General features: G+C 40.6%; 2 long non-coding RNA genes across 2 annotated transcripts in view; both read right to left on the bottom strand.

Annotated features, from left to right (window-relative positions):
* Positions 1 to 3,718, bottom strand: part of LOC128112808 (uncharacterized) — a 30,340-nt gene extending 26,622 nt beyond the window's left edge. Inside the window, exon 1 of the long non-coding RNA XR_008219176.1 lies at positions 3,649 to 3,718. This is a non-coding gene — a long non-coding RNA (uncharacterized LOC128112808). The remainder of the gene's footprint in view (positions 1 to 3,648) is intronic.
* A 598-nt stretch (positions 3,719 to 4,316) lies between these two features.
* Positions 4,317 to 10,282, bottom strand: LOC128112445 (uncharacterized). Its single transcript, XR_008218990.1, has 3 exons — positions 9,599 to 10,282; positions 4,960 to 6,597; positions 4,317 to 4,788 (listed from the first exon to the last, which is right to left on the bottom strand). It is a non-coding gene; the product is annotated as an uncharacterized LOC128112445 (long non-coding RNA).
* Between the last annotated feature and the right edge of the window lie 2,639 nt (positions 10,283 to 12,921).

Consider the following 12,921-nt stretch of genomic DNA (forward strand, 5'->3'; position numbering starts at 1 on the left):
CTATGACTTTAGTGGTAGTGAGTGTCTATGTGAATGAACAACATGGAGACTTCATAACACTTCTCAGACTTCAAATCATAACTGAAAGCCACAAAGTCAACCACTTTAAGGATAGGTGTCATGTCCCCATAGATTGGTTGCAGAAGTAGCAGTTTCTTTCTTTATCCTGCTAGTGGCTTATATAATCTTGAAGCATCAGATTTTTCAGGTAATGAAACCACAGGTAGCTGTAAATTTGCCGCCAAAACTGGACAATGCTTAGAGAAAATGGAAAATGTAAATGTCTGTTAACATTAAGCTTCATAGTCCATTTAGGGTTTGAGCAGTTTGTAGTATGCTAACAAGGTACTAGTTCTTAGCTAGGCCTCAGGTGGAAAACCAAACTTCCCCTTCCTTCAGGAAAGGTAAGAAATGTCAGCAACAATATATATGAGAAACCTACAGCCAACATCATCCTAAATGGAGAAAAAAAATTGAAGTAATCTCAGTGAAATCAGGAATAAGAGGGGCCTGTCCACTACTACTGATTTCTTTTCAATATTGTGTTCAAAATCCTAGCTGGAGAAATAAAGTACAAAGGGATATAAATAGGAAAAGAAGAAATTAAACCATCCTTATTTGCAGATTACATGATATTATGCATAGGAGATCCCAAAAAAATTTTACCAGAAAACATCTAGAAATGATCAACAATTAAGGCAATATGGAGGAAACCACTTGCAAAAATCTAGAGTTTGTTTATGCACCAATAACAAAGATATATATGGAAATAGATCATGGACACACACCCCTACACAACAACCTCAAAGAAAATAAAATATCTAGGAACAAGCCTGATCAAGGAAGTGAAGGACCTCTGCAGTGAAAATTTTACATTTCTGAAAAAAGAGTTAGACATTAGAAAATAGATATTCCATGCTCAAGTATTAGTAGAACTAATATTATGAAAATGACCATTCTATTAAAAGCCATTTACAGATTCAATGCAGATAAATAGAAGTTTCTCAGCACTAACCATGTAATCTTGTCCAAATTGCTTAGTATCCCATGTGTGTAGCTTCTAACTACATAAAATAAGATAGGAAAATAATCAGTTCCAAAGCCCAGAATAATTGCAAGGGTTTGATAAGATAGTATAGGCCAAGCCCCAAGCAAAAGCAAGACCCTCAACTAATGCTCATTCATCCCATCTATTTGACAGTCTTGAGTCAAGAGAAAACTAGAAATAACAATAACAACAATAGTAATAATATTCATCATAACAATAATAATTGACTTTTTCTGTCCAAGAAAACATTACAAGAAACCAGAAAGTCATCATGTAGCCTAGAAAGATAATAAGACAGAGATACGAAGACATGCTACAGAATGAGCCAAGCAGAAGACAGGGCCTTGGATGTCCTTGAGCCAGCCCCCACAGTAACAGCCTGGACAGCAGGTCTCAAACTCAAACCTTGGGTCTCCTAGTCCAGTACCTTCCTGCTACTCCTAATTAAATCCTGCTCACACATCCTTTGCCTTTACAAGGTTGCGTTCTGTAGTTCTCCACCTGATTGTAAAGCTAAAGAACAACAACAAAAAAAGCTAAAAAACGGTTCACAAGTAAGCAAATCAATTATTAGTAAACAATAAAAAGTAATGTACCTATACAATAGCATCTATATCACAAACCTAGTGTCAGGGTAAAGTGAATGAACTGGCAAAAAGGCTCTTGGTAAAAGGTGTCACATGGACTTGTCAGTGCAGTGATTAAGTCCAATTAGATAGGGACACCATGCTGAAAAGACACAAAACAGGTGCCTTTCCCTTCACCTCAACTTTGGTAGCTGGTGGGATAGGATGGCTAACATAGTCAACCCTCTATGCTTGGATTCCATAGAACAATCTTGATTTTCAGCTATCAACTATGACCATTGCCTGGAATTCACTCGTGAGCAGGGAAGGCTATACTGTCCTTGACACTGGGATCCACAGAAGTTGAAGGTCAGGACATGCCCCATGAGGGTCTAACTGTGGTAAAGTCTTGCTTGGGCCAAGAAGAGGTAAGATGGTATAGGGCCTGAGCTTCTAAGAACATAAGCTAAGGCAAGTGCCGAGACAGACTGAAGTGTGTCCACATACACTCACCAGCCTCGCTACACTGTTGGGAAAGCCTTTTTCTCTCTCCAAATAGCTAATAACTATCTGATACTTTATTACAAATTTTTAAAGAAATAAAGATGAAATTCTCCCCTTATAAAGCAAACTATCATTACTATGTATTAATAGTGTATATGCTATATACATTACCACACAGCATATTGATAAAATAGTTTATTTTTATCACAAATGGAAAAATACATAAATATATTTTCAGAATCTGGCAATGTTTAATGTCCTGGCTTATTCAGAGCAACAAAAACTAACAACTCAGGTGCAATTGTTGAAGAACAGCTGGAGAGTTACATTCTTTCCTAAATACATATTGATCCTTGGGTCTCTGGCTCATACAAATGCATGGACACATGTCTGCCCTGGAATTAAAGTGACTCTTACCTCAATGTGAGACACACTGATCATTTCTCTGGTGGCTGCCTGCGAATGAAGACAGCAGAGGGCCACAGTCTAATGAGTTTTGTATTGACTGGAGAAGAAGTCTAAAAGTATCTGGTTCTCCAAAAGCTAGGGTGTGGGCAGAGGGAGGGCAGGGGCTTAGTCACAAACCACAGAGGTAAGGGGAAAGATAGAGGATGACCACACAGCCTCTACAAAAGTGTGGCTATGCTGGATGATTCTTACATATCACTCAAGCGACCCTAGTCTGGGTTCATCATATTTGCAACATTTTTTTCCTTCTGTTGTTCAAGATCAAAATCAGGGCTTCACACATGCTGAGCCAGCCACTCTATCACTGAGCTACACTCCAGCCCTCCAGGTCAGATTAAAAGAAACCACTAGCTTCTTAAACTTCAACTATGTTCTCTGTTTCTCAAGATTCTTCTCAGAAAGTAGCTATTCCAGTGCCTAATACTAAGAAAGTTTGATCTACTCTTCTGTTTGCTTTGAACTATTTATTTTAAAGATGAACAGCAATGGGAACCTAGCAATCACCAGCCTGAACATGTAGGTGCTGAGGAGGCCTTCATAGGCCTCCTGGAATGGGAGAAGTAACCCGTGTATCAGAAAGCTCACATATTGGTTCAGTCACACTCTATGCAAGGCAAGGAGGATCCTTTTGACCTTGTCTTGGATTTGTCAACAGAAATTTTACCCTCAGCAAACTCACCACAGATTTGCTTCCAACAAGGAGGTAATTGTCAAATTTGCTTGGCCACATGGTTTTGGGAACAATGGGGTCTCTGTATACAGTTCTCGAAACATGCACCCCCCAGGAAATACCAGTGCAGTTGGAGGACACAAACCCCAAATAAACACTTTGGCTCCCTTTTGGAAATACAGAATAAATTATGTACAAATGTATCCAACACGCAGCCTTAGTGAATGAAGTCAATCTGAGGAATTAGTCTAGATCTTCAGGTAAGTAACCATAATCACACCATGGCTCCTCAAATCATTTCTGGGGTTACAAAACAAAGCAGTCACTAACAAGCAAGAAGCTTGGTGGTCCTCAGGAAGAAACAATAGCAAATGGGTAGTGTTTGACATTACCTTCACAACCTCAAGCAGTTGTGATACAGTCAGGCGTTTTCAGTATTGTTCAGCTGGATATACAAGCTGGATATACAATTGGAAACATAATTAATTTGTTTAATCCTCACAATAACGTTATAAAGTATATACTTTTCAAGGCACAGAGAATTCCTGTAAGTTGGCAAGTATCAATACGAGCAAAGCCAAGATCTAAAGCCAATCTATCAAACTGATTCTAGAAGGATGCTTCTATTCTATGCCATTTGGAGGTCCTATACAAAGAGCAAACTTGCATTTTGATCTAATTTGGCATGTAAAATCTTGTTGATTTCCCCTAAAATAATCCTTTCACAGAATAAACTGTGGGCAACCTTAAGGGAGCTGCTTGAAAAAAAAAAAGAGGTCTTATTTCCTAGTCCTATTTATTCTCCCCAAGAGTACTATACTCCAGAAGAGAAACACTGCAAATAGCCATATATCAGACACCTGAAGCAATGGCCTCGGAGTATAACATTATTAAACAATCTCCAAGTAGCTTAGTGCTCAAACATTTAATGTTTCACTGCTGGCAACTTTAGCCTCTATCTAACCTTCTCTGGAAGAAACATGAATACTCCCCACCCCCCACCCCTCCACCCCCCCCCCATGCCTCTCCAGTAGTGTGTTTAACATGGATCAAATAAAACCCCATTTTATTCTGCATGTCTTTTGTCTGCAACAATAATCTTGAAGCAGAAAATGCATGTGCTCACTGGGGAACAGCAGAAAATTAATTCCCAGCAAATTTTGTCAATGACTGTCACTCACTTGCTCATGTAAAGGATTGTTCTGGGGCTGCGCAGACACATCATTAAGCACTGCTGTGAGAAGAGATAGATAACACAAGCCCTATTTTGTAGGTCTGGAGTCTAAAGGGAAATCAGATCTTGCTTAGAATTGTCATAGTTGCGTAATTGCCCTTAAAATCCAGCTGTGAGCCGTGTTCCTACACGTATTTATGTGTGACCCTCGTCTTGTTGGACCCTACCACATGAATACCTTATCCTCAGGCTCAATTACCTGGCAGCGGCTCACGGTCCCTGATGTTCCCACTTCAGTTCACCGGCTTCACAGACAGCACAGTATCTTTGATCAGATTAAATTGCTCCTAGATATAGTCTGCTTAAGGACAAGAAACACAGTTTCTGCATCTCGTGGTACCACAGAAGTAGCATGTACTCAATAAAGATGACTGAATGAGTAAACTCATGAGCTGCACCACCAGGGTCAGTCATAGTGTTTCTCCTTCCCCGGCACTGCAGAAAATCTGTACTGGATAGCGGCGCGTACCTGTGCTTTCCTTCTCCGAGTGTTCCTTTTTAGGCACAGGATGCAGGACACCAAGTACCTCCTCTCAGCCTGCCATATGAGTTACTTAAAATGTTATCTAAGAATAGATAAGAGGAGATGGTTGCCAGGTTATAATATAATTTGTTTTAGCATGACCGCTCTGGGTCCCCCGATCCAGTTCTTCTGGCCCTCGTCCACACGTGAGCTCAGCTTCTATTCTAGTCCAGTGCTCTCAAACTGACCAGGCAAGAATGAGAACCCTCAGCTTTGATTGACAGTCTGAGCCACCAACCTCGAGAAATAAATCACAGAGAGTCTGTGGAGACATAAGGGACACTGCTGGAGGGAGGGCCCGTCATAACTGAAGGTCACGTGGCACTCAGGAACAGATGGGCCTGGGAACTCTCCATTTCAACATCTATTCTATGGAACGCTGAGAATTCTGTGGTCTCCTCCTAATCACTGCGAACCCAGAGCTTCCGAACATCACAAAATGAACATTCAACTGTTAGCTGTTTTGCTAAATAATGGATCACCCTTAATAACAGAGCCCAGAAAATGCCAGAGATTTTTATTTAATCTAAAAGGATTGCTGTCATGGTTCATACATAATTATTAATCGATTGCTTCCAATTTCCAACATCATTATGATTATCTCAAATACCTATTACATTGCTACTGCAAATACAACACAAATTTGGTCAATGAAGACTACAAAAGTACAAAACACACACTTTAGGAATTAAATTTCAGAAATACTATGCTAAGAGTCTGCATACCACATGCATTTCCTGAGAGAATAGGTTTCACATACCCATCAACGTCTGACAACTCAATCCCTAACTTAGAATCCCGAATTTAGAATGACATAAAGCAGAAGAAATAGTCCTGCTCCGCAGAATGAAAGTACCACAGCCATTCAGGAAGCACAAATTGTGATGTCTGATGTCAACTGGGTAGTATCAAAAAGGCCTCAGAAACTCCATCTGGACACGTCACATTAGTTGCTGATGATGTACACACTACTGGGGGTTGTGATGCAGGTGTGTCTGCCATGAAGAACATCATACCATGGCCTCTTTTGCCATGACAAGATATGAAAGAGCAACCTGAGGCCGAAATTGAGTCTGAACCCCAACTCTTTAGGGGAGAACCACAGGATAGCATTGATCCAAGGATCGGATCAGGAGCAGTAACTCACCTACCAATGCTGCCAGCCTTAGGAAAGATGAGCAGTTAATTACTGAGCCGGCTTCTGAACCTAAGGGGAATCTTAATAGACAGAACTAATTAAAATCAATACTCATATGGTAACCATGAGGGGAGAAAGGCACTTCACACATTTTAAAGTGGAGACGAATAGACAACCCCCAGTCTTCACGCCAACCATACTATCTGGCTCTCCAGCAAATGTTTGCAACAAGTCGTCTTCCTAGAAAAGGAGAAAGGGAACCCTTGAAGACACCAACCTGAAGCATTGTGATTTAGAGGCACAGTCAAAGGTGTTTACAGGCCTGCATGGGGAGCCAGGGTGATGTTCATATTATAGAGTCCGAAGCTTCAGGGGAGCAGGGTTGATTTATCTTCTGTCTTTGTGATTTTAGAAGATTTATTTTCTCTGGGCCCCAGGTGCTTCCTCTGTAAAATTAAAGGAAAAATTAGACCATCTTCGAAGATCACTTTGTTATCTTATTCAGGAATAGCAGAATATACAGAAGAGCCTAGAGTACAGGGGTTCGATAAAGGTGCAAAATATGAGCATCTCATTCAAAATAATGTTTCTTGCTTCCCTTTGAAGCAGTGGGTGTTTCATGTCCTGTTCTTTGTGGCTAGCTTACATGGCTTTACATACGACCTCTAAGAACACAGAAACTTTAATACTGTTTCAAAATACCTTTTACCAAGTGATAAATGGAAGCATAATATATTGAGCCAAAACGTGACCATCACATTGAATTGTGATTTAATCTAGCTTATCGTAGCACAGATATACATAGTGTGTAGGGTTGATTATAGTAGAAGGTCAGTCTTTTAAGTATGAGAAAAATCATCCCAGCACAAAATTCCTGTGTGGCTGAAACAATGTTAAGTCCTTTCTGGCCTAATAATGCATACTGATGTCAGACAAAGAAAGCTCTCCAGGGCCACATGATGGAATGGTAAGAAATGAACTCAACACACGGCAGCTGGGGGTAGAAGAAGACAAGGAAAGCTGAAGTTTTACTATATTATTTATTTTAATTAATTGTATTTTGGTATGGAGTGCCCATGCAAGCTTACAATAGAGCTTTCCAAAAGGGACTCCTCCTTTTATAACTAATTTTTAATTTTTTTTAAAGTAAAATATAATTATATCATTTTCTCCTTCCCTTTCCTCTCTCCAGCCCTCTCCATGTGCCTTTCCCCTTGATCAATTCATGGCCTCTTTTTTAATTGTTGTTACACACACACACACACACACACACACACACACACACGTATGTATGTATGTATGTATGTATGTATAGAATAGATATAGATATGGACACACACATATATTCCTAAATATGTAGATACAACTTGCTCAATAGGACTCCATCTTTTAAAAATACAAGCATTACCATACTTTATATATTTCTTCCTTTTTAACTTAAATATCTCAGATTCTGTGTTTTATCATTGTACACTTCATTTTAGTGATATTTAATTGTATGAATAAACCTACTTTATACAGCCAGTCCTTCATTAGTAGACATTTCAATGGTTTCCAGCCTTTTGCTACTGCAAGCACTGCTTAAATTAATAACTCGAGACACACTGTTCTGTGCATGTGTGCATCAATGTATCTATGTGATATATTAAAAGGTACCTTTTCTAGGTAAGAGGTGTCACGCTACTGATTTTAAGAGAATCTGGCCAAATTTTTCCTGGTAAAATGATACTAGTTTATATGACCATTACACAAGGGCATTCTGCTTCCCACATCTCTGTCAAGAGAGCATGCTATCAACGACTTCTCTCTTGTAATATGAAGGATGAAACGGATTTCTTGTCATTGTTTCATTTTGAAATGTGTTTTATGTAAGCACTTGTCTGCCTTTTTCTGGGCTTCCTATCTCCATTAAAGTGTACAGTAGTGGGGGCTAGAAAGATGACTCCATAGTTAAGAGCACTGACTGCTCTTTCCTGAGGACCCAGGACCAGTTCCCAGCACCCACATGGTGGTTCACAACCATCCATAACTTCAGCCAGTTCCAAGGGACTCAATTCCTCTTCTGGCCTCTGTGGGAACTGCTACACATGGCATACTTACATACATACAAGCGAAACACTCGCCTACATTTTTTTAAGGGAGTTAATGGCAGTGGCCATATGGTTGTATCTTGTCAACCTCCTTACAGTAAGTCTAGCCAACAGAGCATCCCAGCTACTGTCTTTTGCTCCCAGCCAGTGATGTGCATGTCTAAGATTTCATGCAGGCTCATTTTTCAGAGCTACCAGACTTTACAGGGGCATGACTCCTCTTGATCTGAAGCACCAGGAACTAAAGGGGGAAGTTTTAGGATCATCCTATACCAATAAATGAAAGGGAAATGAAAGAGGGAATAGGAGACTCCCAGCAGTCCCACTGTCTTTCTGGCAGAGCAAGGCTCCCACACCCCATGCTGGAGAATGTTCCCTGAACTGGCCTGATCCTCTTGAAAAAGACTGTAGATGTAGCTCCCCAGGCTCTCACCCTTTGGGGTTTTATTCTGCATCTATTGTCTTTCTTGGAAATCTCTAATGTGGATGTTGAAGAACATGCCCTCAGTGATGGTTAAGAAATCTTCTCTCCATGTCCATGCAGAAGGCACTTAGGTCTTCAATAGTCTCCTTGTCCCTCAGTTTGGTCCAGCAGTTCTTATGATGGTACACCTTTCAGAAACATTTGCCATTCTCAGTGCTTGAGTTGAGGCTACAGGCTCCATACATAACAAACATAAGTTTGTCTTCTAGACACGCTTTTAACATGCTTATATTAAGTTTCTTTGTCTCCATGAGCCCATGTCTGTTCTCTTGATCTTGCCCCTTACCCTCCCTCCTCCTCCTCAATTCTGCCTTTCACACTGCCCAGTCACACAGTGACTGTCAACCACTCAGACACCCTCTCTAGGACATTTCACTCACTTGAAAGGACTTGGGAGGTACTGCCTCACCAGTTACACCCCTAATCCATCCAACGGTTTTAACAGCACGTGACAATATCTTAGCTTTGCTATTAGTCATTAGGGTGAGTTGCACGATTTTCTTTTTAATCATTTGGGTTTGAAAAGCAACATCCCTTCTAAGTCCACAAGTCCCTATTTTTCTAGAATCCTTTCTTATTCCTGCTTGTGCTTGCCAGTTTTTCTTTTTTGAGCTTGCTGAACACAGTCAGCAACCACCAACACATGCCGCTAGGAGTCAGCTTCCAACCTCCTTTCCTGGGGCTCCAGATCTGTTCCATCTTCACCAGAACTCACTGGCCTACACCAAATGTTTTGTCACTACGTAACTTGAATTGCTATCTTTTGTAGCTAGGCCAATGCTACAGATTTTTATAGTTTTGCTGTGCTAACTCCCTATTTTCTCCATCAGATGAGATAAACTGGGTTGTGTTATAGGAACAAAATAATAATACCTTAACAAGTGAGTTTCCTGGTTCACATGACAGACCCAATACAGGCTGAAAGAGGAACGCTGCTCACTGTTGTCATTCAGGAGTCAAGCTGACAGGGCTTCATCTCAACAGGCGTTCTTAGAATTGTAGCAGAAAGAAGGAAATGTGGAGAGCACTCACGGGTCCTGGGCCTTTACATCTGTGTCTGGAAGAGGCACACACCAGGTCCACTCATGTTGTATCAGCCAAACAAGTCTTGAGGCTGTGCCTGACATCAGAAAGTGAGGGCATGTCATGGTCTTTTTACAGTTGAGAGCAGCTAGAAAGACTTGCTGATGAATATGCTAACTGCAACCAAAGACTACCATGGTCATATGCCTCCCCTCCTTTCAGTCTCCTGTTCTCCACCCCTTCTCTCCCTCTCTCTCCTTCCCCTCCTGATTTTGCTACCCTTTCCCTCTTCCTCCCCACCCCCTTTCTTTATAACCAAAAGCATTGAGTTGGCATTGCTGTAACCTTGAATATCCCTCTCTATACCAGTCTCAACATCCCTCTTCTACTAATCACCGAGAGGAACTGATTTGTAACTTACTAAAACTAAAACCAGAATTCTTGAAGTTAAGTAAAAAGCATCAAAAATAAATACAAACAGGCTTCCTCATCTCACCAATTCCTCAGCTGATCTTATTTCCTCAGACTGGAAGCTTCTGAGTCTTCATCCAAATCGATCTCAGCTGAACTGCTCAAAAGCCTAAAAAAAGCCTAAAAGCTTAACCAGCCTGGTTCCTGGTCCTCATTCCTTATATATCTTTCTGCCATCACTTCCTGGGATTAAAGGCTCTTGTTACCACGCCTGGCTGTTTCCAGTGTGGCCTTGAACTCACAGAGATCCAGGCAGATATCTACTTCTGGAATACTAGGATTAAAGGCGTGTGTGCCACCATTTTCTGACCTCCATATCTAGTGGCTGTTCTGTTCTCTGACCCCAGATAAGTTTATTAGGGTGCACAATATTTTGGGGGACACAATACCACCACATTGATGAGGTTAGGAAGCTGTGGCCTGTTCTGCTTCTCTGATCTTCCAGCGTTCACCCCAATACCTGGCTTTAGGTTTGATTTTATTAATAAGACCTTCTAACAATTCATGCTACGTCTGGTGCCCAACGTTCGTGGTATGAATTCACGAAAACGCCTCTTGCCTGTGGCCTTGTGGGCCCTAGGTCAGACCCAAGCTACACTCAGCCAGTTATGGAGCACACTGGTTGGATTTACTGAAGGAGGCAGAGGCAGGAAGATCCTGAGTTTGAGGCCAGCCTAGGAGGCTTGCTAAGGAGAAACTTCAGCCTGGGCCAAGCCACAAACAGTGGTGGTGGGACCATGGAGACAGCGGCTGCTGCTCCGAGTTGCTGGCCGCTTCTCATTGTGTTGGTGACTGCAGTGATGCTGCTACCTGGGATAAAAGGTTTACTGCTGCTTGTTCAGAGAAGAATTGCCTGAACCTTCGTGTTACAAGAAAGCATCGGCAAAGGTCAGTTTGGAAAAGTTTGGCAAGACAAATGGTGGGGAGAAATTGCTGTGAAGATATTCTCCTCTAGGGAAGAACATTCATGGTTCCGAGAGACAGACATTCATCAGACTGTGATTGCTCCAAACCACAGAGGAGGCACCAAAAAAAAAAAAAAAATGTCTGCAGGGAACCATGACCACGCCTAACAGTAACTTTGAAATCTTCAAAAGAATGACGGGACCCACAAGGATGATTCCACATGGACTATGGTAAAGCCATTAAGCTGATTAACACCATGGAAAGATCGACTTTGGACTACAAACTGTTCAGGACAATTTTGAGATGGCTAGCTGAGATGATCCAGCCTGACAGACTACTTGGAACAAGGACTTGAAACAAGCCTTGCACTTTCTCATTATGCAGTGACTAGACAAATGATACAGGACTTGACAATTAACCCAAAAATTTTCCCAAAAGATATCTTCACCCCCAGAAAGCAGGAAGTAATTTTAAGAAAACAACACCCACATTCCCAAGAGGTGGGGTGGGTAGTTTTTTGGTTGTTCAATGACTTATGGATAATTGTCATTGTTTATGATGGTTGGTTACAAGTTGTTAATTTTTAATGGTCAGGAAAAAAGCTGAACAAGGAGATTAGATTCAGAGTTTTTGTTTGAAACAAAAGAAAAAGAAAAAAGAGAATATAGATATGAGGTAGATCATTGAATCTACTCTGAGAAAAAAAGATAAAGAAATAATAGGATAAATGGGTAGATCACTGAATCTACTCTAAAAAGAAAAAGGGGGAAGATAAAAAATGACAAAAGGTAGATTATTGAATCTATTATGAAAAGAAAAAAGAGAGAATATGCATATGATAAGATAAAAAGGGAGATTATTGAATCTACTTTTAAAAAGGAACTACTTGTTTTGCATAGAATACATAATGAAAATTTTTGGTCTGAGTTTATCAAATGTTACTGGACTAGACATTGTTAATATATATAATGGAGTTTTTTGTCTGAATCTGTCAAATGTTAATGAACTAGACATTGTTAATATAATTCTTGACTGTATATATTGTATATTCTTATTGTATATAGTTTTTATTGTATTAGTTACAAGCTTTTTAAAATTTTAGACAAAAAAGGGGAAATGTGGTGGTATTGTGTTCCCCAAAATATTGTGCACCCTAATAAACTTATCTGGGGTCAGAGAACAGAACAGCCACTAGATATAGAGGCCAGAAAATGGTGGCACACACGCCTTTAATCCTAGTATTCCAGAGGCAGATATCTGCCTGGATCTCTGTGAGTTCAAGGCCACACTGGAAACAGTCAGGCGTGGTAACAAGAGCCTTTAATCCCAGGAAGTGATAGCAGAAAGGTATATAAGGAATGAGGACCAGGAACCAGGCTGGTTAAGCTTTTAGGCTTTTGAGCAGCACAGTTCAGCTGAGAGACTTCCAGTCTGAGGAAACAGGATCAGCTGAGGAATTGGCGAGGTGAGGTGGCTGTGGCTTGTTCTGCTTCTCTGATTTTCCAGCATTCACCCCAATACCTGGCCCCAGGTTTGTTTTATTAATAAGACCTATTAAAGTTCATGCTACAAATTTCACTTAATGAAAACCTGAAATTTATCAGTTTTGTCAGATGTCTGGAGGCACAGGTCTGATTATTATTTATTATGCCCATTCTAGGAGTCAATAGTGAAGATGTCTCCTGTTTGCAACAGACCTCATATCCTGACCCACCATGAAAGTTAACATGCATGCTAAGACAGATAGGTGTCATATGAATATATCACAGTTCACAGAATGTGTTGAGTTGCCACAT

This window comes from Peromyscus californicus, unplaced genomic scaffold, assembly GCF_007827085.1.
Source record: "Peromyscus californicus insignis strain IS unplaced genomic scaffold, ASM782708v3 Scaffold_17__1_contigs__length_78620276, whole genome shotgun sequence".
NCBI lineage: Eukaryota > Metazoa > Chordata > Mammalia > Rodentia > Cricetidae > Peromyscus > Peromyscus californicus.